This window comes from Hibiscus syriacus, unplaced genomic scaffold, assembly GCF_006381635.1.
Source record: "Hibiscus syriacus cultivar Baekdansim isolate YM2019G1 unplaced genomic scaffold, ASM638163v2 tig00111427_pilon, whole genome shotgun sequence".
Taxonomy (NCBI): Eukaryota; Viridiplantae; Streptophyta; class Magnoliopsida; order Malvales; family Malvaceae; genus Hibiscus; species Hibiscus syriacus.
The window spans coordinates 4,365,725-4,391,569 of NW_024063088.1; the positions used below are offsets into that span (position 1 = coordinate 4,365,725).

Below are 25,845 nucleotides of genomic sequence, written 5' to 3' on the forward strand. Positions count from 1 at the left end.
TTGCCATTTTTAGAAAATTTAAAACTAATCAATTTAGGTGTGGTTTTATTAATGTCTATGGTGTTTCTGTCGAGGAAGAGAAAACTGGTTTTTTTTAGGAGTTGTGTTTGTTTCTAAATGGGTTCAATATACCTTTATGTGTGGGAGGGGACTTTAATGCTTATTTAACAGAAGATGAGAAAGAAGGAAGAGCTCAAAACAAAAATTCTATGGAGATTTTTAGGCTTTTTATTCAACAAACTGGCCTAATTGATCTACCATTATTTGGGGGAAGTTTTACTTTGGGAAATAATCATGAAGATCATACTGTTGACAGATTGGACAGTTTTTTTTGGTAAACATTAATTTCTCAACTGCCTTTTCAGATATCACCCAATCCTTACTTTTGAAGTCTATTTATGATCATAATGCAATCATACTTGAGAATGGGGGGAACTAATTAGGGGTAGGAGACCTTTCAGACTGTTCAATTATTTAATGAATGAGGATGGGTTTGAGGAGCAGGTTGTAGCGTCTATAAAAAAGTGCAATAAATATCAGAGAAGAACTAAAATTCTGAGTATTCTTAGAAGAACGAAATCTGCTATTAAAAAATGGTCTAGAAGTAGAGAACAGTTTCCAAGTGCTTTAATTACTGTCATACAAGAGAAGATTCATCATTTAGAAAAGGGTTTTCAGCAAAAGCAATTTTTGAGGGTAGAGAAAGTGTAACAGAATTGAGTTCTTCGAGAAATGAACTGTGGAGATTATACAGGATTAAGGAGCAAATCTGGTTTCAATATTCAAGAGTGAAATGGGTAAATGATGGAGACTAGAATTCTAAATTTTTTCATACTTATGCTACCATTAGGAGGAGGATGAATTCTTTGAATACTCTCAAAGTTAAAGGTGAAATCATTAATGATCCGGTTCTTATCAAGGTAAGTGTACGAGATCATTTTTTTGAACCTTCTAATTACCGTTCAACTATGGAAGTGGATGATATTAAGCTGAATTTTCAAGAATCTCTTTGGAGCAGAGCCTTATTTTAGAAAAGGAGTTTACGAAATTAGAAATTTGGGAGGCTTTAAATTCTTGTGATAGCAATAAAGCTCCAGAGCCTGATGGGTTGAATATAGGGTTTTTTTTAAAAGGTTTTGGTATTCGCTGAAAGATGATATTCTGAAATGTTTTCACAATTTTTTTCTTGGGAAAAGATTGGGAGCATGGTATTAATCACTATTTCATAACTCTCATCTCGAAGGGTTCTAACATTGGTTGTTTAGATGACTTCATACCTATCAGTTTAGTATGAGGGATGTACAAGATTATTTCGAAGTGTTTTTCGAGAAGGTTATAAAGTGGCATCAATGATATTATCAGTACTTTGAAATTTACTTTCATTCCTAATCGACAAATCTTGGATTGCTCTTTTGTTGCTAATGAAGGAATTGACTTTTGGAGAAGGAAAGGACTAAAGGGTTGCGTGTTTAAGGTGGATTTCAGGAAGGCTTATGATACAGTGGATTGGGATATTCTTTTTAAAATGATGGTAAAAATGGGTTTCGGAATCAAATGGTGTAGTTGGATTAAAAAATGTGTTTCATCCGCCTCGGTGTCAGTTTTGGTTAATTGTGTGCCAACTGAGGAATTTTCAATGGCTAGAGGCCTTAGACAGGGCTTCTTCCTTTTCCCACTACTGTTTAATTTTATAGGAGACCTTCTTAACCTATTTTTTATTAAGGTGGTTTCTTCGGGCATGTTCTGTGGTTTGGTTTTAGGCAAAGATAAGGGTTCTTTTAATTTATTTCATCTGCAATTTGCAGATGATCTCATTATTTTTTTGTAATATCTCGAAGACACAAATTTTAAATGTAAAGAGAGTTTTACGAGTTTTTGAAGTTATGCCTGATCCTCAATTGAGCCTCAATAAAAGAAAATTATTTGGCATTAACATTAGTGAGGAAGAGGTTAAGGAGTGGGCGGGTGATATTGGTTGTTCAGTTGGTCGTTTCCCTTATGATTATCTTGGGATGTCGCTTGGTGCAAACATGAATTATTTAGCTTTGTGGGATTCGGTTGTTCAGAAATTTTTCAAGAAGCTGGCCGATTGGAAGGCAAAAACCCTTTCATTGGCAGGGATATTGGTCTTATTGAAGGCAGTGTTGTGCTCTTTACCTACATATTTTTTGTCTTTATTCAAGATTCTTTCTTCAGTGAATTTAAAACTCAATTCCATCATGGCCAATTTTTTATGGGGAGGAGGGGTATAGTGAAAAAAGATTCAATAGGTTAACTGGTCGATAGTGTGTAAAGAAAAAAGTTTTGGTGGTCTAGGAGTGTTGGACCTCAATATCATGAATAGAGCTCTACTAGGGAAATAGTCTTGGAGGTTTGCTAATGATAGGGAGTCCGTGTGGAAGAAGGTGATTTGTAACAAATATAATCTGGACACTAATTTGTTATTGTTCAAGAGGAAACTTCCTGCATATGCTTCTTGGATTTGAAAATCGGTGGTTAATAATCATTTTATAGAAGATCAGTTTGGTGCTAAGTTTCAAATCTTGTTTAAATTCCAAGTGGGCAATGGAGAGAGTGTCCAATTTTGGCTTTGGCAGTTGGGCGTTTTATTCTCCTTTTAAAGTTGTTTTCCCGAGATTATTTGCTCTTTCTTTGAATTATAATGGAAAGTTAATTGAGTTTGGTGAGTTTCGATCAGTAGGTTGGTCTTGGCATGTTCAGATGAGAAGAAACTTGTGTGATTAGGAACTGGATCAGTTTTCAAACTTACTGGCTATCATTCATAATATTAGTCTTTCCCAAGAGTTGAGAGATGGTCTGATCTGGAGAGGAAATGGGGAAGGTATTTATTCAGTCAACTCTTGTGTGAAGTTATGCTACTTTGATCTGGCAGCTGAGAATTTTTGGATGAAAAACATTTGGAGGAGATTGGTGCCTCCAAGAGTGGAGACTTTTATGTGGCATGTAGTGCATCAGAAATTGGCAGTAATTTCTGAATTACAGAAGCGAGGGGTTTTTAGGATTGTAGACATTGCATGTCTTTTTTGTAAAAGGGAGATCAGATCTTTCTCTTATTTATTCTTCACCTGCTCTGTGGCGTTGTCCCTATGGAATAGGTTTCTAAATTTTGGGAAAGTTAGTTTGGTTTTTCATGGAAATGCTCAAAGTTTTTTTATTAGATTGGGATGATTTGGTGTCTTATTCATCTATTTGGTCCTTTATTCCGGGAGTTGTTCTTTGGACTATTTAGAAATTCAGAAATGCCATTGTGTTTGAAGAGGATTGTTAGATCAGAGTGATCTATTTTTTATGGAAAGATTTAGGCTCGCTTCTTGGTTCCTAGCTAATGTAATACCCCAAATTTTGAATTAAGACTTTATTGAAAAGAATTTAAAAATTAAGAGGATTTATTTGATTAAATGATAAGGATGCGAATGATTGGGTTTAATGGTTTAGACTAAATTGTGGCAATGGATTATTAAGAGGGCATTTTGGTCCTTTACAAGATAATGAATTTAAAATTATTAGTTAGTAAAGTATTAAATTTAAGGAAAAATGGAAAATAAACACAAAAAAGCCATTCCCTTTTCTTCTTCTTTCACGTGGGTGAAGTCTTCTCTATAGCTCCAAAGGTAAGTTTCAATTATTTGGTTTTTCTTTTTAATTGTGGGTTGTTTTTACAACCTTAAGTAATATTAAAGCTTAAGGAATGATTAATTGAGATTGAAACCATGAAAAGGAGAAAATATTAGAGATTCTAGAAAATGGGGTTTGAAATGATATGTTAGTATATTGGTGTTTATTGAGGTTTATTGGTAGATTTGACTTTCCAAAGAGGAAAATGAGAGATTAGAAGTATTATATAGGATTAAGAACATATTAGAAAAAGTGGTTTGATTCTTAGAATTGAATGTTCTTGAAAGATTTTAGATATTCTAATAGGCTAAATGAAGGAATGTTAGTACGGATAGTTAAGGAAGAATTTAATAGTATTGTATAGGGTAAATATAACGAGAATTGACCACATTTGGATGAAAATTAGGTTAAAAACTGGAAATTCTGGGCAATGGTATCGGTACTGCTAAGAACAGTACCGATACTATATGCTAAAATGAGATAAATTAGATGAGTAGTACCGATACTGATTCAATCAGTATCGATACCGATGAGGTAGTATCGATACCATGATAAGGGGTATCGATACCAAGCAACATCGAATCTAATTTTGGTATCCATACCGAAAGGGGGTATCGGTACCATAGTATGGTAGTATCGATACCATGGTAAGGGTATCGGTTTCAGGCAACATCGAACCTAATTTTGGTATCGATACCGAATGAGGGTATCGATACCATAATATAGAAATATCGGTACTAAGGTAATAGTATCGATACTATGGAGCCATAAATGTTAAAAATAGGCTAATATTGGTATAGAAAGTTAATGATATGTTCTTTTAAGTATTGTTTAAGTATAATAGTTAGGAAATATTCTAACACTGGGTATGGTATATGTTTTTATGGATGCTTGAGTAGATCAGAACCAAGCTCTCAAAACAAGCAAAACTAAGGGCAAAGGCAAAGTACCAGAGTGATCAGCCTTACCTTTTGGATACATAGAGAGGATAGTCAAGTGAGTGCATTTATTTTGTACATTAAGGGTTATAAAGATATGTTGTTAAAAATATATTTTGCCTCGATATATCACTACTATGTGACTACATGCACTTTGTGTGCATATTAACAAAATTCATCATGGGTTGATGAATCACCGTACAGGTACTTTGTGTGCATATTCACAAAATTCATCATGGGTTGATGAATCACCGTACATGCACTTCTTGTGCATATTCACGGAATTTATCATGGGTTGATGAATCATCGTACATGAACTTTGTGTGCATATTCCCGAAATTTATCATGGGTTGATGAATCACCGTACACGCACTTTGTGTGCATATTTACGAAATTTATTATGGGTTGATGAATCACCGTACAAGCACTTTGTGTGCAAAACCACGGAATTTGTCATGAGTTGATGAATTTTCGTATAGGCACTAAGTGTGCATTCTAACAAATGAACATGAATAGAAAGTGGGTAAATAACTATAGTAGAACCAATGGTGCAAAATTGTAAGGTTTACAATAAATTGTAAAGAGTTGCTCGTTATTAAAATTGTTACCTATATTTATGTTTATATGTTGCTTATGATTAAGTATGCCTCACTAAGTAATACTTAACGTGTGTTCATTTCACGCGTAGGTTGAATACCAGCTGAGTAAGAAGATCATCGGACATCGAGTCAGAGTCGCCTAATCAGTAACAGTAAGACATACATGTCTACTTTTGATATATTTTAGTCGACATGTAATAGGTTTAGTAAAAACGCTCTGTAAAACTTTTGAATTAAAGTGCTGTAAAATGGTGAAATGTAGTACATCTCTTTTTATTAGTAAATGTAAGTTAATGCATGTTTTAATTATAACTAAATTCTAATGGTTTATAAAATGAAACAAAATTGTCCGAATTTTAAAATGGGAAACTGTTTTAAAAGTGATGTGACATCTGTAGCTCATATGCGTAAATGTATACGGGAGATGAGTGTTACATTTATTGGTATCAGAGCCATAGGTTTAGCCGATTCTCAACCAAATTAAGTGTAATTTTAATGTAAAAAGAGTTTACATGCCACTAAGATGTCAAGGTTATTGATAGGGTATATAATGAATAGGATAAGATGTCTCTCCTTACTAACTTAATTATTATCTTTATAAATGTTATGATAGATGTCAGATTCTACGAATTCGAGAAGAGCGGCTGGTTTAGAGAGTAAAGATGAGTCGGGTAATGAAATTTATGAAGAGAATAACGAACATCTGATTCCTTCTGAGAACGCTATCGCATCCGTAGCTCAAATTATGTTTGTTTAAGAGTTTATAGCTTTTATGCAAGCTCTCGACGCTATTTTGACAAGGTTCTAACCTCCCTTGCCTCCCCCTGCTCCTCAAGTACCGCGAATGCTAATTCTGAGTGAGTTAAGAAGTTTGAGAGCTCCTGAGTTCAGAGAAGAAGAAGGTGAAGGTCATATGGACACAAACTTATGGTTGAACGATGTGATGATGATGTGGGAAAGTCTGTAGTGCTCTAATCATAAAAACTGGGAGGAGCTGTATCGTTACTCAAAGGATCGACTCGGGTATGGTTGACAAACACGATAATGTATACGTCTCCCAAGCAAGTGAACTGGCAGTTCTTTCAAGAGGAGTTTAAAAATAAGTATATTAGGGAACAATTCATGAGATCAATGATGTTGAAGTTTCTCAACCTAAAACAAGGTGACCGAGCGGTGCATGAATATGAAGCTTAATACAACATGTTTAGTCGTTACACTACTGAGGTGGCCCCTAATGACAAAGATCGATGGGATTGGTTTATTGAGGGACTGAGGCCAAAGTTGAAAGAGCTAAGTGTACAATTAGGAAATAGGTTTGGGATGTCTTCATCTACGTCTCATGCTAAAAGAGGCAAAGGCTCAGGTTCCTGATATACTGATAGAGCAGATGTTGATGCAGCTGCATAGAAGTCTAAGCAGTCCCATTATTTTGTTGCGAGCTCAGATAGAGCTTTTGGAGAAAGAAGTAATCAATGTCAGATATGTGGCATATTTCACCGGGGAACATATAGAGTGCTTTCTGGCACTTATTTTGTTTGTAGAGAATCGGGTCGCTATGCTCGGAATTGTCCGTAAAAGTCTGGGTATATATCAGCACAAACCGAAAGATTGGTGGCCGTACCAAGTAGAAGTAGAGAAAGAGGAAGATCAGGTGGTCAATATGAGTCCAGTTAGAGACAAGATACTCGGGGAGTGGCCTGAGTTTATAATATAAAGACCAATGAAGATATGGAGGGTCTGGAAATCATAACAGGTACATTTCACCTATTTGATGAGCCTGTTTTTGTTCTAGTTAACCCGAGTTCTACGCACTTTTATATTAGTACAAAGTTGATTAGAACTAGAGGAATTCCCTTAGAACCAATTTTTAGTGAAATGGTAGCGGTAAACCCAATGGGTCATAATGCAAGGGTAACACGGGTGTGTAGAAAGTGTCCAATTAAAATTCAAGTGGTTGTCTTCTTGGAAAACTTAATGGAGTTTCCCTTTGATGAGTTTGAAATCATTCTGGGCATGGATTGGTTGTCTCCACATCATGGATGAGTATATTGTCTCAGAAACAATTATTTTTAAAAGATGCGGAAGGCTCCAAGATTATAGTGATTGGTGATAAAGCGAAGTCCCTCTCCAATGTGATATCAACCATGACCGCAAAGAGAATGATGTCAAAAGGATATGTAGCTTTTCTAGCTAATATAATAGACACTAGAGTTCTGGAAGTGAGATTACAGGATATTCCTACAATTAGGGAGTTTCCAGAGGTTTTTCCAGAAGAGTTACCGAGTTTGTCTCTCGATCGTGAAGTAGAATTTAGAATTAAGGTTTATCTGGGTACTGAACCTGTTTCTATGGATTTGTATAGAATGACCCCAACAGAGTTAAGGGAACTAAAAGCACAATCGCAGGAGATGCTTAATAAAGGATTCATCCGAACAAGTGTTTCTCCTTGGGGAGCGTCTGTGCTATTCGTGAAAAAGAATGATGGGTCTATGAGGTTATATATTGACTATCGCCAATTAAACAAGGTAACAATAAAGAACAAGTATCCTCTTCCAAGGATTGATGACCTGTTTTGATCAGTTGAAAGGCGGAGCAGTGTTTTCTAATATAGATATGAGGTCAGGGTATCATCAGTTAAGGATTGAAAAGAAGGATATTTTCAAGACAACTTTTTGGACTCTGTACGAACACTATGAATTTGTGGTAATGCCGTTTGGATTAACAAATGCTCCTGCAACATTTATGGATTTAATGAATAGAATATTCCAACCGTACTTGGATCAGTTCGTGGTAGTGTTTATAAATGATATTTTGGTATATTCCAAGTCAAGGGAGAAACATGATGCTCATCTTCGGATGGTGCTTCAGATACTTCGTGAAAAAAAGTTGTATGTAAAACTGTCTAAATGTGAATTTTGGTTAGTAAAGATTGCTTTCCTTGGTCATATAGTCTCTATAGACGGCATAAGAGTAGATCCCAAAAAGATTCAAGCTATAGTGGATTGGCAACCCCCAAAGAATGTTTCTAAAGTTTGGAGTTTCTTGGGGCTATCTGGTTATTATAGGCGTTTTGTGAAAATAATTTCAATGTTAGCTCTGCCTCAAACTAAGTTGTTGCAGAAAGATATGCCTTTTTTTTAGATGGAAAGATGTCAGGAAAGTTTTGATATGATCAAGAGAATAGTAACGGAGGCTACCGTTCTTGTGCAACCTAAGTCAGGTAAGGATTATGTCATTTTCAATGATGCATCCCATAACGGATTGGGATCTGTACTGATGCAAGAGGGGAAAGTTATGGCCTATGCCTCAAGACAGCTGAAGAATCATGAGAGAATTTACCCAACTCATGATTTGGAATTACCGGCAGTAGTGTTTGATTTGAAAATCTGGCGCCATTATCTGTACGGTGAGCGTTGCTATGTTTACACATAACATAAAAGTCTAAAGTATTTGTTGACTCAGAAAGAGCTAAACTTAAGGCAGAGAAGATAGATTGAGCTCCTAAAGGATTATGATTTGGTCATTGATTATCATCCGGGAAAGGCTAATGTGGTAGCAGATGCTCTCAGTCGAAAGACTTTTGTAGCTTTAAGGCCTTTAGATGCACGTATGTATTTAAAAGAAGATGGTACTTTGATTGCCGAATTAAAATTAAGGCCGATGTTTTTGGATCGGGTTAAAGAGCTGCAAGGTAGAGATAAGAAATGCTTGGCACAAGTCGAAAAAAGAGAGGCCAAAGATTTTGAATTAGGGGATAATGGATGTTTATATTACCATGGAAGACTTTGCATTCCTGATGACGATGAATTGAGGAGAGATATTCTTGGTGAGGCACATTATAGCCCGTTGACGATGCACGCAGGTGGAAATAAGATGTATCAAGATTTGAAAAGTCGTTACTGGTGGTCTGGCATTAAGAGAACTGTCACAGAGTTTGTTGCCAAATGTTTGACATGTCAGCAAGTAAAAGCTAAACATCAAGTGCCATCCGGGTTACTACAACCAATATCCATTCCCGAGTGGAAGTTGGAGCGAGCCACAATGGATTTTATTTCGGGGTTACCGTTGTCATCGGGTAAAAAGGACTCGATTTGGGTAATAGTAGACATATTGACAAAGATAACTCATTTTATTCCAGTTCGAGTAGACTACTTAATGGATAAGTATGCGGAGATGTATATAAAAAAGATTGTTAGACTATACGGAGTACCAATATCGATAGTGTCCGATCGATACCCAAGATTTACTTCAAGGTTTTAGAAGTCCTTGCATGAGACATTGGATACTCAATTGAACTTTAGTATAACTTTTCATCCGCAGGTAGATGGGCAGTCAGAGCGAGCTATTTAGATACTAGAGGATATGCTTAGGGCATGTGTGATTGAGTTTAAGGAATCATGGGAAAGGTATTTGCCTTTAGCAAAATTTGCATATAACAATAGTTATCAATCAAGTATTAAGATGGCCCTGTATGAAGTTCTATATGGGAAAAAATACAGAATGCCATTAAATTGGTATGAATTGAAAGATCGAGATTTGTTTGGTCCAAATTTGATGAAAAATATGGAGGATAAAGTGAAGATTATTCAGAGCAATCTAAAGATAGCCTCAGATCGACAGAAGTCCTATGCGGATTTTAAAAAAAAAGAAATAGAATACCAAGAGGGAAAAAATATTTTTGAAAGTATTGCATTGGAAGAAGGTATTACGTTTTGGGAGAAAAGGAAAGCTGAGTTCGAGGTTCATTAGATCGTATGAAATATTGATAAGGGTTGGACTCGTAGTTTATCAGTTAGTTTTGACTCTGGACATGGACAAGATCCACAATGATTTTCATGTATCGATGCTTAGGAGGTACAGATCAGATCCCTCGCATGTTATCACTCCTAAAGAAATAAATATATGACCATATTTGACTTATGAGGAAGAACCAATATGGAAGAAAATCAAGGAATTGCGTAACAAAAGAATTCCGTTGGTTAAAGTACTTTCGCAGAATCATAATATGGAAGAGGCTACCCGGAAGAGAGAGGAGGATATGAAAAAATAGTTTCCACATCTCTTCGGTTCAGGTACTTCTTTAAATTCAAGGACTTTATTAAGGGGGAGAATTGTAATACCCCCAAATTTTGAATTAAGGACTTTATTGAAAATAATTTAAAAATTAGGAGGATTTATTTGATTAAATGATAATGATGAGAATGATTGGGATTAATGGTTTAGACTAAATTGTGGCAATTGATTATTAATAGGGAATTTTGGTCCTTTACAAGATAATGAATTTAAAATTATTAGTTAGTAAAGTACTAAATTTAAGGGAAAAGGAAAGTAAACATAAAAGAGTCATTCCCTTTTCTTCTTCTTTCACGTGGGTGAAGTCTTCTCCATAGCTTCAAAGGAAAGTTTAAATTATTTAGTTTTTCTTTTTGATTGTGGGTTGTTTTTACAACCTTAAGTGATATTAAAGCTTAAGGAAGGATTAATTGAGATTAAAACCATGAAATAGAGAAAATATTAGAGATTCTAGAAAATGAGTTTTGAAATGATATGTTAGTATATTGGTGTTTATTGAGGTTTATTGGTAGATTTGACTTGCCAAAGAGGTAAATGAAAGATTAGAAGTATTAGATGGGATTAAGAACATATTAGAAAAAGTGGTTTGATTTTTAGAATTGAATGTTCTTGAAAGATTTTAGATATTCTAAGAGGCTAAATAAATGAATGTTAGTATGGATAGTTAAGGAAGAGTTTAATAGTATTGTATGGGGTAAATATAACAAGAATTGACCACATTTAGATGAAAATCGGGTTAAAAACTAGAAATTCTGGCCAAGGGTATCAGTACTGCTAAGAACAGTGCTGATACTATATGCTAAAATAAGATAAATTAGATGAGTAGTATCAATATTGATTCAATCAGTATCGATACCGACGAGGTAGTATCGATACCATGATAAGGGGTATCAATACCTAGCAACATCGAATCTAATTTTGGTATCGATACTGAAAGGGGGTATCGGTACCATAGTATGGTAGTATCGATACCATGGTAAGGGTATCGGTACCAGGCAACATCGAACCTAATTTTGGTATTCATACCGAATGGGCGTATCAGTACCATATTATAAAAATATCGGTACCAAGGTAATAGTATCGATACTATGGGGCCAGAAATGTTAAAAATAAGCTGATATTGGTATAGAAAATTAATGATATGTTCTTTTGAGTGTTTTTTAAGTATAATGGTTAGGAAATATTCTAACATTGAGTATGGTATATGTTTTTATGGATGCTTGAGTAGATCGGAACCAGGATCCTGAAATAAGCAAAACTAAGGGCAAAGGCAAACTACCAGAGTAATCAACCTTACCTTTTGGATACATAGCGAGGATAGTCAGGTGAGTGCATTTATTTTGTACATTAAGGGTTATAAATATATGTTGTTAAAAATATATATTGCCTCGATATATCAGTAGTATGTGTACCACAGGCACTTTGTGTGCATATTCACGGAATTCACCATGGGTTGATGAATCACCATACAGGTACTTTGTGTGCATATTAATGGAATTCATCATGGGTTGATGAATCACCGTACAGACACTTCGTGTGCATATTCACGAAATTCATCATAGGTTGATGAATCACCGTAGATGCACTTTGTGTGCATATTAACGGAATTCATCTTGGATTGATGAATCACCGTAGAGGCACTTTGTGTGCATATTCACGGAATTCATCATGGGTTGATGAATCACCATACAAGCACTTTGTGTACAAAACCACATAATTTATCACGAGTTGATGAATTTCCGTATAGGAACTAATTGTGCATTCTAACAAATTAACATGAAGAGAAAGTGGGTAAATGACTATAATAGCACCAATGGTGCAAAGTTGTAAGGTTTACAATAAATTGTAAAGGGTTGCTCGATATTAAAATTGTTATCTATATGTTGCTTATGATTAAGTATGCCTCACTAAGTAATACTTAAAGTGTGTTTATTTCACGCGTAGGTTGAATACCAGCTGAGTAAAGAGATCATCGGACATTGAGTCAGAGTTTCCTAATCAGTAACAGATGACATACCTGTCTACTTTTGATATATTTTAGTCAGCATATAATAGGCTTAGTAAAAACGCTCTGTAAAACTTTTGAATTAAACTACTGTAAAATGGTGAAATGTTATACATCTCTTTTTATTTGTAAATGTAAGTTAATGTATGTTTTAATTATAACTAAATTCTAATGGTTTATAAAATGAAACAAAATTGTACGGATTTTCAAATGGGAAACTGTTTTGAAAGTGATGTGACATCTGTAGCTCGTATACGTAAAGGTATACGGGAGATGGGTATTACATCTAAGTTCAAGGATGTGTCTATTTCTAAGGAATCTCTCATTAGTGATCCCTCTATTGGGGATTTATGCTATTTTTCCAGGAATTTATGCTGTGAGTGGTGATTGGAGGATAAGTGGTATAGGTGGTTTATTAAGAGATGAGGATGGTTCGGTCATGGATTCTTACCAAGAGGCTACTGGACTAGGTCTTCCTTCTTTGACGGAGCTTAAATCCATTAAGAAGGGTTTAATTTTCTTTGATTCTCTTCGACAGCGGTTCAAGAAGCGTTTTATTGTTGAAAGTGATAGTAAACTAGCAATGGAATGGGTTAAGAATTTAGATAGATGTCCATTTGTTTATGTTGATTTAATGAAGGACATTGCTGCTAAGTTAAGTGATATGGAGGGTGTTATTATATGGGTTGCTAGGACACCTAATATTGAGGCTGATGATTTAGCTAAGGCTGGTATTGGCTAGTTTCATTGTTCTATTTAGGGTTTTTGTTTAAGTCTTTCGGGCTGTTCATTGTAAGGGGGTTTTGGCTTTTTTTAAACATTATGTTCTTACTATTATTAATGAATTTTGAGGCACTCTTTTCATCCTTCCGCTGATTAAGGAGCACCTCTTGGCGCTCCTTTAATCATGAAGGGGTTTTTTTTTAATGAGGCCTCATCTTCTTATAAAAAAAAATTAAGAAAAAGGTGACTGATGGTATTTTATCTCACATGACATCTAACAAGCAGTTAGTTGACGTGTCCGCTATAGGGTTTGGGAACAAGACTTATCACACTCTAGTCTTAAAGTTGGGCATGTGTGATATCTATACACCAACTTGAGAGATAGTGTTAACTAAGTGACAGCTTAGCATGCTGACCACAACTGACAGACACCTAATGGCAGATTCTTGGGTTTATAGTTAAATATTTTTCAATTATTATTTATTTCCAAAATTAAACAAATTAGTGTATATAACTTTGTATTTTGATTAGAAATACATGCATGAATGCAATTAAAAATTTCTTCACTTTTTATACTAATGTACCTATAAGGGGAAACTTGTATATCCAATTTGGAAAGATGCTCTCTGAACAAATTTGTAACTAAATTCCCTCTAATGTATTAAGGCCTAGCCTTGACCTTACAAAGAATTGAAACCCCTTCAATACTACTTTCACTTTGTAATATACTAGCCAAACAATGAACACGAGGGAATTAAATGTTAAGAAGTACCTTCATCACCGACCCCAATATTGCCTCAGTGTAGTCAACATTGATCTTTAAATAAAGATTGAGACCTTCCCTCCAAATTCCTTTCTTTACTCCTATATGAATGACTACGAAGAGATCACCAGCTAATCCCCTATAAAGAGATAAATGGTAATGTTATTGCGTGATAAAAGTTTCCTAGGTACAAAAAAATTCTAACCAAAATATATAACATGAAAAAAGATGAGAACATAAATTAAATCAATAAATTTCTCCTAAAAATTACTAAATAAAATAAGATGCTCAAAGAAGAAGTTGAATCTCCTTTTTTTCTATTTCTTTTTTTTTGTACTAAAAATGTAATGGTCGAGAAATAAATTGTATTAATAAATTAGTTGCTTTATATCCAAGCACTCGCCTTCATTGTTTATAGCATTACTCTTGCATAACAATAAAAACAAATGAAAAGGTGAATGGAAATCAAATGACTATATAAAAAAATAAAAACAACATATGTATTCAATATTAAAGAAAAATATTCCTGAATATGAATATATTCAAAGAAAAAAGAAATGAAATGAAAAAAACATAACAGTTTGACCTTGTTAAGCTTGGAGGGTCCAACTTTAATATAAGCTCACACAAGAAACCTAATATAAAAGTGGGGTAACACCACATAACAAAAATAACAAAAGAAAATACCCCCTATTCATAAAAGATAACCAAGATTCCTAAGTTTTATTGCATGCTTCACTTCTTCATGTTTCTTTTCACTTCTCTCAATTTTCAATCCTAAGATCAGATCCCATTCAATTCGTCATCTTAGCCTATTACACATCAGAAGCCAATATACCAGAGAAAAAATCTACTAGCAACTCACCCAACTTGCCGCCAATGGAAAAAAGAAAAAATAGAAACTCACTCAACTTCAGATCTCCAAATAAATTTATCTAAATAAAAGAAAATAATAAAGAAATAAAAAAGACTTGTATGCAAAGACCATGCTTATAACAAAAAATTACACAATAAAAAGAAATTTTCTACTGTATTAATACCTTTTCTTATCAAAATTGCCTTCCACTTGTATTTGCATAGTGGAACCATCAGTAACGCCAGGGGCTCTAATGACTCATACTTCATCTCATATTTACTTTACAGCTGCCACCACATCTTCGATAAGTATTTGTGATTATCTTGCCCTTGCCATCATAGTTTGAGCAAGTAAAAACCTAGAAATATGGCATATTATCTGTAGAACATATGCTAAAGATAGGGAATGAATTATAAAAATAAAATTACAAGGTTGAAGATAATTGGACTTGGGCTTACTATTTATAATTTTCATTTATGAAAAAAATTGTGCAACATAAAAAATATTATCCCCTTCAGTGTTACCAGGGTGTAAGGTGCACTCTAGACATAGAACCATTACATATCCCAAGGCCTATTTAACTGGAATTTGGCTGGGTGGAAGGCAATTTCATTATCTATTTTTGGTAGAGTTGTGTTGATAAAATATGTTCTTTGCTCTCTGGCAATATATTTTATGTAAATTTTCAGAATGTCAAGTTGTGTATCGAAGAGGCTTAATTCAATTATGATGAAATTTCTTTGGGGGATTCGACTGTTAAAAGCAGAATTCATTGGGTTAACTGGTCTACCATTTGCAAGCCTAAGGCTTTGGGAGGGCTTGGGGTTCCAAATTTAGATTTTATGAATAGAGCATTATTAGGAAAATGGGCATGGAAATTTGCTAATGAGAAAAACTCCTAGTGGACAAGGATTATTTGCTGTAATATCAAAATTGATCCGAATTCAATGGGATTGGGAAATTCGACCTCTTACAAAGCATCTTGGATATAGAAGGGGGTTGTTAAAAATTGTTATTCGGATGATGACTTTGGAGTTTGTTTGTGGAGTAATTTAAAATTAAGATGGACAATGAGGATTCAATTTTTTTGGCATGACGCTTGGCTTGATGGAGTTCCATTGAAAGAGCATTTTCCAAGGTTGTTCACTCTTTCGAATAACTAGGAGGGGAAGATTGTTGATTTCAGGAAATCAAACTCTTCTGGTTGTTTTTGGAACACTCATATGAGAAAAAATCTTATCGATTGGGAGATGATGCAATGGAATAGACTTATTTCATTGTTGTATAATTTTAATCCCTCGCCTTTGATTGATGACATCCTTGTGCGGTCAGGAGAATGTGATGGCCTTTTTTCAGTTAAATCTTGCCTTAGAATCCTTCTTGATAATTCGAATGACATTTTTTTGGTTAAGACATGTGTGGTATGGTGTGGCTCCTCCTCGGGTTGAACCTTTTGTCTGGCAAGTGGTGCACAATAAGGTAGCAATCAAAGTGGATTTAATTAAATATGGGGTACAAGGGATTGAAGATCCATCTTATTCATTTTGCGGGTTGGTTCAGTAAATTGTTTTTCATTTGTTTATTTCGTGTAAAGTGCCATGGGGTTTATGGGTGAGTTTTTTACAACTTTGGAAGGTTTCTTTTGCTATTCATGAGTGTCATGCTGCTTTGATTTCTGTTTGGTTTGATCTTGTGTCTCGATCAATTATTTGGGGGTTCATCCTAGGAGTATTTTTGTTGTCAATCTGGAAGATGAGGAATGAGATCGTTTTTAATAAATGGAAGTTGGGTTTTGCTCTGTTATATTTTCTCACGAGGTATAGAGTGGCAGCATGGTTTACTTTAAAATTTCCTAGAGTGTTGATTTCTTTTGATATCCTAGTAGGGGATCCTTCATTAGTTGATCATGTTTCGAGTTCTGAAATGATCCCTTCAAATTTTGTGAGTTGGTATTTGCATCTACCCGGTTTTCTTAAAGTGAACGTGGATAGTGCTATAGAAAGAATATGGCTGAAAGGTGGCATTGGTGGGCTGCTCAGAGACGAGAAAGGTGTGGTGTTGGATCTTTCTTAGAGAGTTGGTTCTGGCCCTCCAATTCTGGGAAAATTTATGGTAATTTAGAGAGGGTTGATGTTTTTCTTGAAGTCAGGGATGTCGGCGAATCAAAGGCTTATTTTAGAATCTGATAGTGTTGTGGTTGTAGATTGGATCAATAATCTTGGTTCCATCACCCTGTTATTCTTGTCCATAGTTAAAGATACCGCCTCAATTATGGTTGATAAAGGTGTTACTGTAAGGCATGTATTGAGAGTAGCTAACTGGAAAGTGGATGAATTTGCTAAGCTAGGGATAGGCTAATTGGTTGGGATATATTTATTGCATTGAGTTTGTTGTATTTTGGGGAAGTTTTTGTAGGAATTACAAAGATATATGAGTTGGTATCATCCCTTCAGTTAAGGGATTCTGTAAATAGTTTTCTATAATCCCTTATTTTAAGGGATCATATCTCCTAGGATTAGTTTATTTCCTTACTTAGAGTTTCCAAATTTAGAGATATAATTTGTATATAAAAATGCAATATGTTCTATTGAATACATAAGAAAATACAAAGAATTACTTTGATTTCTACAAGGTATCAAATTAGGTTACGGTTTCTTTCCAACCTAGACCATGTCTGCGACTTCTTCTCCTACATCTCCTTCTCTTACTCCGGAGATCACTTTAAATTCAGAAAATCTTTCTGGTTCTGATGCTCAATCAGATTCATCTGGTCTGACTATCACCTGCCATCGATTGAATGGCAACAACTTTCTTGAATGGTCTCAATAGGTTAAGATTTTTCACTTGGGCAGAGAAAGATTGGGCTCCGTTAATGGTGAAATCCAGAAGCCTGTTGCGATTGACACTATTTTTGCTAAGTGGATGCATGACAATGGTCAGGTTATTACTTGATTCCTCAATTCCATAACCCCAACTATCAATAGAAACTTTCTTCTGTACAACACAACCGCTAAAATCTAGAGTGCAGTCCATGAAACCTACTCTAGCACTGATAACATTTTTGAATTATATCATATTGAAGATCAGGCAGCCACCCTTAAGTAGGGAACAATGACTGTCACTCTATACTACAATACCCTTACCACCCTTTGGCAATAATTAGATATGTATGCACAGTATGATTAGGCAGATCCAAGAGATGATATCTTTTACCAGCAAATTGTCACTCAACAAAGATATTTTCAATTTCTCCAAGGCTTAAACAAGGACCTGGACGAGGTTCTTGGCAGTGTTCTGGCTATTTCTCCTCTTCCCTCACTTTGAGAGGCTTTCTCTATTGTCAAGAAAGAAGGAAGCCGCATATGTGTGATGCTGCCTGATGAACCATATTCCCCTCCTGAAAGATCTGTCTTACTCACCCATCAATCATCTCCCTCTTCCAAATGAGTGAGACCTTGGTGTGACCATTACAAAAAGCCAGTCCACTCCAAGGAGAAGTGTTGGAAGTTTCATGGTAAACCTCAGGACTGGAAGTCTAAGAACTCTTGCAATAATAAATCAAGCCTAGTCGCTACCACTTTTGTCACTAGCTTCACCAAAGAATAGATTGGTGAACTTCACAAACTATTTGGAAAGTTTCAAGGGCCTTGTAAGAGTAATCTGGTTATGAAAGAACCAGAAGGTAACCCTTATACTACAATTTTTTTCTCATCCTAGTTGATTCCTAATTGGATCCTCAATTCTGGTGCTACAGATCATATGACTGGTAACAAGGCTTTGTTTTGTAATTTTTCCCAAACTTTGGTAAAGCTATCAAAATGGTTGATGGTTCCTTATGCAAAATAAAAAGACAAGGCATTATTGATCTCAATGAACATGTTGCACTAAAATAGACTTAGGGACTGAAGCATTTCGAAACATGAGTGAGAGAGGCAAAGACATAGTGAGAGAAAAGTTGAAAGGTTAGTCATTCTCCGGTGAGGTATGTAGTGAGAGTCATCATCCCAAGAAAAACGAAAATTCCAAAATACAAATCCTCCACTTTTGCTTTTGTACAGTTCAACACTGAGGTATGTTTAAGGAAGGCTATCGAGAATGTAAATGGATCGTTTATAGATGGGAGGAAAGTTTCAGTAGGAGTTGCAAAATATCAGAATGATAGATTAAGGACAGTCAGGACAAAATGAAGTCTAATTGTTGCTTTGCGTCGGAGATAGAAGAAAGAACTAAGTTAAAAGAAAAAGATGAGTTGCTGAAGAGTATTAGGGATGACGGATCCTATAAAGATGTTCTGTTGACAGACAGAAGGCAAAGGAGTGATTTGGAGTACAAGGAGAAAATGAATAACAATATAGAAAAAATGATAGGGAAAATGAATATATGAGAGATGAATATCCCTTCTGAAAGTTTAAGCTAGATGAAAAGGTCATTAACAGGGTTTATAAAACATTCTTTCAAGCTAGAGTTGGTGCAGAAGGCTTTGTCTAATGAGGGTTTTAAAGTTTAGATTGCAAGTTGGGGTTACGTCTGGAATTCTTGCATTGTCACTTTCAAATCGATCGAAGAGATATCGAAGGCATGAATGAAGAAGAAAGAGGAGTTATGGTTTTGGTTTGATCGGTTGACACCCTTGGTGAATGAAGAAGTTCCTATGGCTTACTACCGGTAGAGCTTTATGGTGTCCCTCTTTTATACTGACAAGATTCATTTCTGAAAAGGCTAGCTGGGAGATGGGGGATGGTGGACTCTATTCAAGATCCGACACGAAATAGGAAGGATCTCTCGACGGCAATAATTTTGATCAGGGTGGTAAGTTCGTTTGATGTCCTAGAGGTGATCAATTTAGGTTCATATGGAAGGTCATTCAAGGAGCGTACAAAGATAGGATCCGTGTCAAATTTTTTGAGCTTCTTTCTAAGTCAATCGGCAGAGAAAGATACTGATGATAGAGTCACTGAGGAAGCTTCGTCGGAGGAGGATGTTATCAGTCGATTGTCAGTTGACGATGTAGGTATTGAACAATCAATTGACAATACACGATAAAAAGTGGACATGGGGTTGGTTTCGGGTTGATGAAAGTTGGTGGGCACAACAATCTCTATTTAGAAATAGAAATGAAGAGCGCATTAATAACATGGTGTCAGACTCCCTCATTTTTTGAAGAAACAATGTTGGAGAGTATGTGGGGTTGGGCATAAGAAATTTGGTATTTTCATATACTTGTATTCAGGCCTAATCAGTGGGCAACAATGAGCCCGATTCTCATGTCTCAAAGATTATTCTTGCTAGGCCAGTAATTAATTTAAAGGGGTATGGGTTTGTGGGTTAATAAAAAAACTGATTTTCTTCTAATATTTTAGGCGACAAAGTCAACTTCCATAAAACAAATAAATCATCTATCAAGAGTTCCTCATAAGGAAGAAAGAGGACTGTTTGTTTTAACAGAGTTTACAGTAGGTTTACAGTGAGAAAAATCTGGCTTCGAAAGGAGCAATGTACATTTTCTGTTACAGAAGGGGATCAAGACGAACAGAGAGACATGGCTTTAGTTTTATGTTTGGGTCAATTATCAGACCCGGAGACATCTATCTCTAAAGAAGGTTACATGGACAATTATTCTCATGTCCAAACAGTATATCAAAGTCATTTTAATCCCAATGAAGGTTGTCATTCGGGAGATTGCAATTATGGCATCATGAAGGAGAAAATTAACAGGAAGTTCAAAAGATCTTTGATAAGGGGTGTGCTAGATCTGGTCAGTATTTCTATAATCTCTTCCCTAGCTTTCTTGGTGTTAATAGAGGAAGCTCTGGCTACTTGGGAAGTTAGCAAGTTGTTGGGTATTTCCTTCAAGGACGGGAAGAAAGCCTTTCTAGAAAAAATAATGAATTTGGAGAAAGGAATTAGTTTGGCCAGGTGAGGTGGTTGCCTTTGTGTAGGTTAGTTAGGGTCTTAGATTTTCATTTTATGATGCCAAAGTTTGCTATTGTTACATGGAATGTAAGGGGTTTGGGTAAGAAGGAGAAACAACGAGCAGTTCAGAATTTGGTTTCCATGTACAATACATCTGTTATATTTTTGTAAAAAACCAAAATGGAGAATTTACCTACATCTTTCTTTCGAAGGAAGGGCTTGAATAATCTTCAAGGGGTTATAGATTCACCAAATAAAGGCTCCTCGAGAGGTCTCATAAGCTGTTGGGATGAAAACATTTTTGAAGTGGAAGATCATTTTGTTAATAGAAGGTTCATAGCCATCTTTGAGAATTTTAGATTTAATCATTGTAGATGTGGTTTCATTAACATTTATGGGTCTTCCATGGAGGATGAGTAAGCTAGCTTTTTCGAGATGCTTTGTTCGTATCTAGCTAGTCATAGAATACCTTATGTGTGTGAGACGATTTCAACGTCTATTTAACAGAAGAAGAGAAGAATGATAGAACACAAAACAAGAATTCTATGGAGATTTTTAGGCATTTTATTCATCAAGTTGGCTTAATTGATTTACCTTTATTTGGAGGAATGTTTACATAGTGCAATAATTAGGAATATCCAACTTTCGTTAAACTGGACAACTTCTTGGTGGATTCAAATTTCTTGACAACCTTTCTTGAGATCAATCAGTCCCTTCTTCACAAGTCGGTTTCAGACCATAATGCCATCATTCTTGATAATGGGGGAGCATATTGGAGTAAAAGACCTTTCAAGTTGTTCAATTATTTAATGGAAGAGGATGGTTTTGAGGAGCTTGTGTTATAGTCTATTAAATATTATAAGAAAACTCAGAAAAGAGTTGGAATTTTGAGTATATTGGGAAGAATGAAATCTGCCATTAAAGACTAGATTGGTTCGAGGGGTCAATTTCCAAGTGCTTCGATAATTGATGTAGAAGGAAGAATTCACAGTTTAGAAAAGGAGATACAACAAAATCATGATTTGAATGAGAATATTGCAGATCTGGTTTCTCCGAGGAATGAATTATGAAGGCTTTATAAAATCGAGGAGAAAATTTGGCTCCAAAAATCTAGAGTGAAATGGGTGAAAGATAGAGATCGTAATTCAAGATTCTTCCATACCTGTGCTTTCATTAGGAAGAGGTTTAATTCCTTGAATGTTATTAATGTTAAAGAAAAGATCATCAAAGATACGATTATTATTAAGGCAAGTGTCCGAGGCCATTTTTTTTTAAAATTTTCAATAACCGATCTACATTGGAAGTGGAAGACGTGAAGCTGAATTCTGCTAGAATCTCCTTGGAATAATGCATTCTTCTAGAAAAGGAGTTCTCGGATGAAGAAATTTGGGATGCCTTAAACTCGTACGATAGTAATAAAGCTCCAAGGCCGGATGGGTTGAATATTGGTATTTTCAAGAGGTTTTGGTCCTTCCTAAAAGAAGATATTTTGAGATTTTTTCACAATTTTTTCGTTGAAAAAATTGGGAGCACGGAATCAATCACATCTTCATTACTCTCATCCCAAAGGGTTCCAACATTGGTGGCTTAGATGACTATAGACCTATCAGTATGGTTAGGGGATGTACAAGATTCTTTCGAAGTGTCTTTTGAGGAGATTGGGATGTTGTATCAATGATATCATCAGTTCTTCGTAATTTGCTTTCATCCCTAATCGACAAATCCTGGACTGTTCTTTTATCGCTAATGAATAAATTGACTATTGGCTGAAAAAATGACTAAAGGGTTGTGTATTCAAGGATTTTATTAAGGCTTATAACACGGTGGATTGGCCAATTCTTTTTAAGGTGATGGAGAAGATAGATTTCGGGGCCAAATGGTGCAATTAGATAAGAAAATGCGTTACTTTCGTCTCGGTGTTAGTTTTGGTAAATGGGGTGACTATTGAGGAAATGTCAATGGCAAAAGGGTCTTAGACAGGGTTGTCCTCTTTCACCATTGTTGTTTAATTTGATTGGGGAACTTCTTAACTTACTGTTACTCAAGGCGGTTTTCTCGGGCCTGTTTGGTGGTTTGGTGATCGAAAGATATAAAGGTACTTTTAATTTATCGCATCTACAATTTGTCGATGATCTAATTATTTTCTGTAACACCTCAAAGATGCATATTTTAAATGTTAAGAGAGTTTTACGAAACTTTGAAATAATGTTTGTTCTTCAATTGAATCTCAACAAAAGCAAACTATTTGGCACAAACAAAAGTGAAGAGGAGGTGAATGAGTGGGCGAGTGCCATTGGTTTCTCAGTTGGAAATTTCTCTTCTGATTATCTTGGGCTGCCTCTTGGTGCTAATAGAAATTCTGCAGCCTTATGGGATTCGGTTGTTCAAAAAATTTACAAGAAGCTTTTCAGGTTGGAAGGCAGTAACCCTTTCTTTGGCAAGGAGATTGGTCTTATTAAAGGTGGTCCTATGTTCTCTTCCTTCTTATTATTTATCCTTATTTAAGATCCCTTCTTCTGTGAATAAAAACCTCAATTCTATTATGGCAAGATTCTTATGGGGAGGAGGAATAGAGAAGAATAAGATTCATTGGGTAAATTGGTTGACAGCATGTAAAGCCAAAGAGAATGGGGGTCTAGGTGTGCTGGACCTCAACTTTATGAATAGAGATCTTCTTGGAAAATGGTATTGGAGGTTCGCAAATGATAAGGAATCCGATTGGAGGAAGATGATATGCAACAAGTATACTATTGACAATAATTTATTGTTGTTCAATAGTAAGATTTGGCTCAAGCTTATTGGCTTTGGAAATCGGTGGTGAATAATCATTTCAAAAAAGATTCTTTTGGGTCCAAGTTGGAAATAGCGAGTACGTTTGGTTTTGGCATGACATTTGGGCTTTAGATTCTTCTCTCAAAGCTGTTTTTCCTAGACTTTTTTTCCTTTCTACAAATTAGAATGACAAGTTAATAAAGTTTGGCGAATTTCGAAATGCAGGTTGGTTTTGGAATATAGAGATGAGAAGGAATTTAAGCGATTGTGAATTAGATCAGTGGATAGATTTATTGGCAATCATTAATAGAACTAGTCTTTCAGAAGCTTTGAGGGATAGTTTTATTTGGAGAGGAAATAGGGAGAGTATTTATACTGTCAACTCTTGTGTGAAGCTATGTTCCTATGGTTTGGATGCTAATCCCTTTTGGAAGAGCCTCTTTTAGAGGGGGTTGGTGCCTCCTAGGGTGGAGACCTTTTTGTGGCAGGTTGTTCATCATAAATTGGCTGTAAAAATAGAATTAATTAAGAGAGGGGGTTCAAGGAATAGTGGATGTTTTTTTCCATTATGTAAGCAAGAGTTAGAATCTTCCTCACACATTTTCTTCGCATGTTCAGTTGCATGGAATCTGTGGAATCGGTTCCTGAATCTGTGTAAAATTTCTTCGGTTTTCCACGAAAATGCACAAAGATTTCTTTTAGCTTGAGAAGATTTGGTGTCTCATTCATCTATTTGGTCCTTCATTCCGGGTGTTGTTCTTTGGACAATTTGGAAATATATAAATGCTATTATTTTTATGGGGTATATTAGATCAGAATGAATTATTTTTCACAACAAGGTTCAGGCTTGCTTCTTGGTTCTTAACAAAGTTTAAAGATGTTTATATTTCTAAAGACTTTCTCATTAGTGATCCTTCTCTAGGGTATTTCTGCTCGACTTCTAAAAGTTTGATAGCTAAATAGGTTCCTTGGTCACCTCCTCCCAAAGGCTTTCTAAAGCTGAATATGGATGCAACCGTCAGTGGTGATTGGAAGTCAAGTGGACTAGGCGGGATTTTAATAGATGAAGCTGGTTCGGTGCTAGTTTCTTTCCAAGAAGTTGTTTGTCTAGGCCCACCTACCTTAATGGAGCTTAAGGTAATTAAGCAGGGTTTAATCTTATTTGATTCCTTTCGATGGTGCTTTAAGAAACATTTAATTATTGAAAGTGATAGTAAGTTGTCAGTGCAGTGGGTAAAGAATCTAGATAAATGTCTAGATGTGTTTGTTACTATTGTTAAGGATATTGTTGATAGGTTAAGAGTTTTGGAGGGTTTACTTCGCTGTGTAGCTAGGACAACTAATATAAAGGCTGATGGTTTAGCTAAATCTGGTATTCGCAAAGTTAGGGAGTTTCTGTTTGGGTTGTTTTTCTTTTTGATTTTCAGGCTTTCAGTTGTAAGGGGGATGATATTGGATGTTGTCTTCTCTTTGTAATATTTTTTTATTAATAAAATTTGATGCACTTTTTTCCTTCTTCCGCTAATTAAGGAATTCTATTAGGTGTTCCTCTAATCATGAAGAGGGTTTTTAACGAGGCATCCTCTTCTTATAAAAAAGCATGTTGCACTTAAAAACGTTCTTTTTGTACCAAATCTGGCTTGCAATCTCATTTCAGTTAGTAAACTTTCCATGGACTTGCACTGCTCTACAATTTTTATTGATATTGATTTTAATTTGCAGGCACTGAACTCGAAGAAGATGATTGGTATGGCCAACTTGCAGAATGGTCTATAAATTATCCTTTTCTCTACTACAATCGAGAACTATAAATCTTTCAACATTTTAGAAAAAGTTGATAATGTTATGTTATGGCACTTTCATTTAGGCCATCCTCGTTTCCACTATCTTGCAAAATTGTTCCATGATCTATTCATTAATAAATGCCAAATTCTTTTTCTTGCAAAGTCTGCTCTCTTGCCAAACATACTAAATCATCTTATTCTATTTCTACATACAAGCATTCTCACCATTTTGCTTTAATCCACAGTGATATTTGGGGCCCTTCTCGGGTGAAGAATGTTGATAATTGTAAGTGGTTTATCACTTTCATTGATGATCACAGTAGGATAACTTGGACTTATTTGCTAAAAGATAAATATGAAACTGCTTGTGTTTTTTCCCAATTTTATAACATGGTTCTCACTCAATTTGGGTATAAAACCCAGCTCTTTAAATCTGATAATGGCATTGAAATTTTTGCTAAGTTTTTGGGTATTTTTTTAGGTAAAAGGGCATAGTTCAGTTTAGTTCTTGTGTTGGAACCCCACAACAAAACGACATTGCCGAAAGAAAAAATAGACACCTTCTATTTACCACTAATGTTCCAAAATATTTGTGGGGGGGAAGCCTTATTATCTGCCACACATTTAATCAATCGAATGCCTAGTAAGATTTTACAATTTCAAACACATCAATCTATATTTTTGTAACATTTTCCCCATTTTAAACATCTCCTCCTTTATGCCACTTAAAATCTTTGGTTATACTGTTTTTATCCAAAACATTGCTCCTAATAAGTCCAAGTT

The 25,845-nt window shown here is 35.3% G+C and overlaps 1 pseudogene; it reads right to left on the reverse strand.

Annotated features, from left to right (window-relative positions):
- The window catches only part of LOC120163186, a 40,902-nt pseudogene that overhangs the window by 6,223 nt on the left and 8,834 nt on the right, over positions 1–25,845 (reverse strand).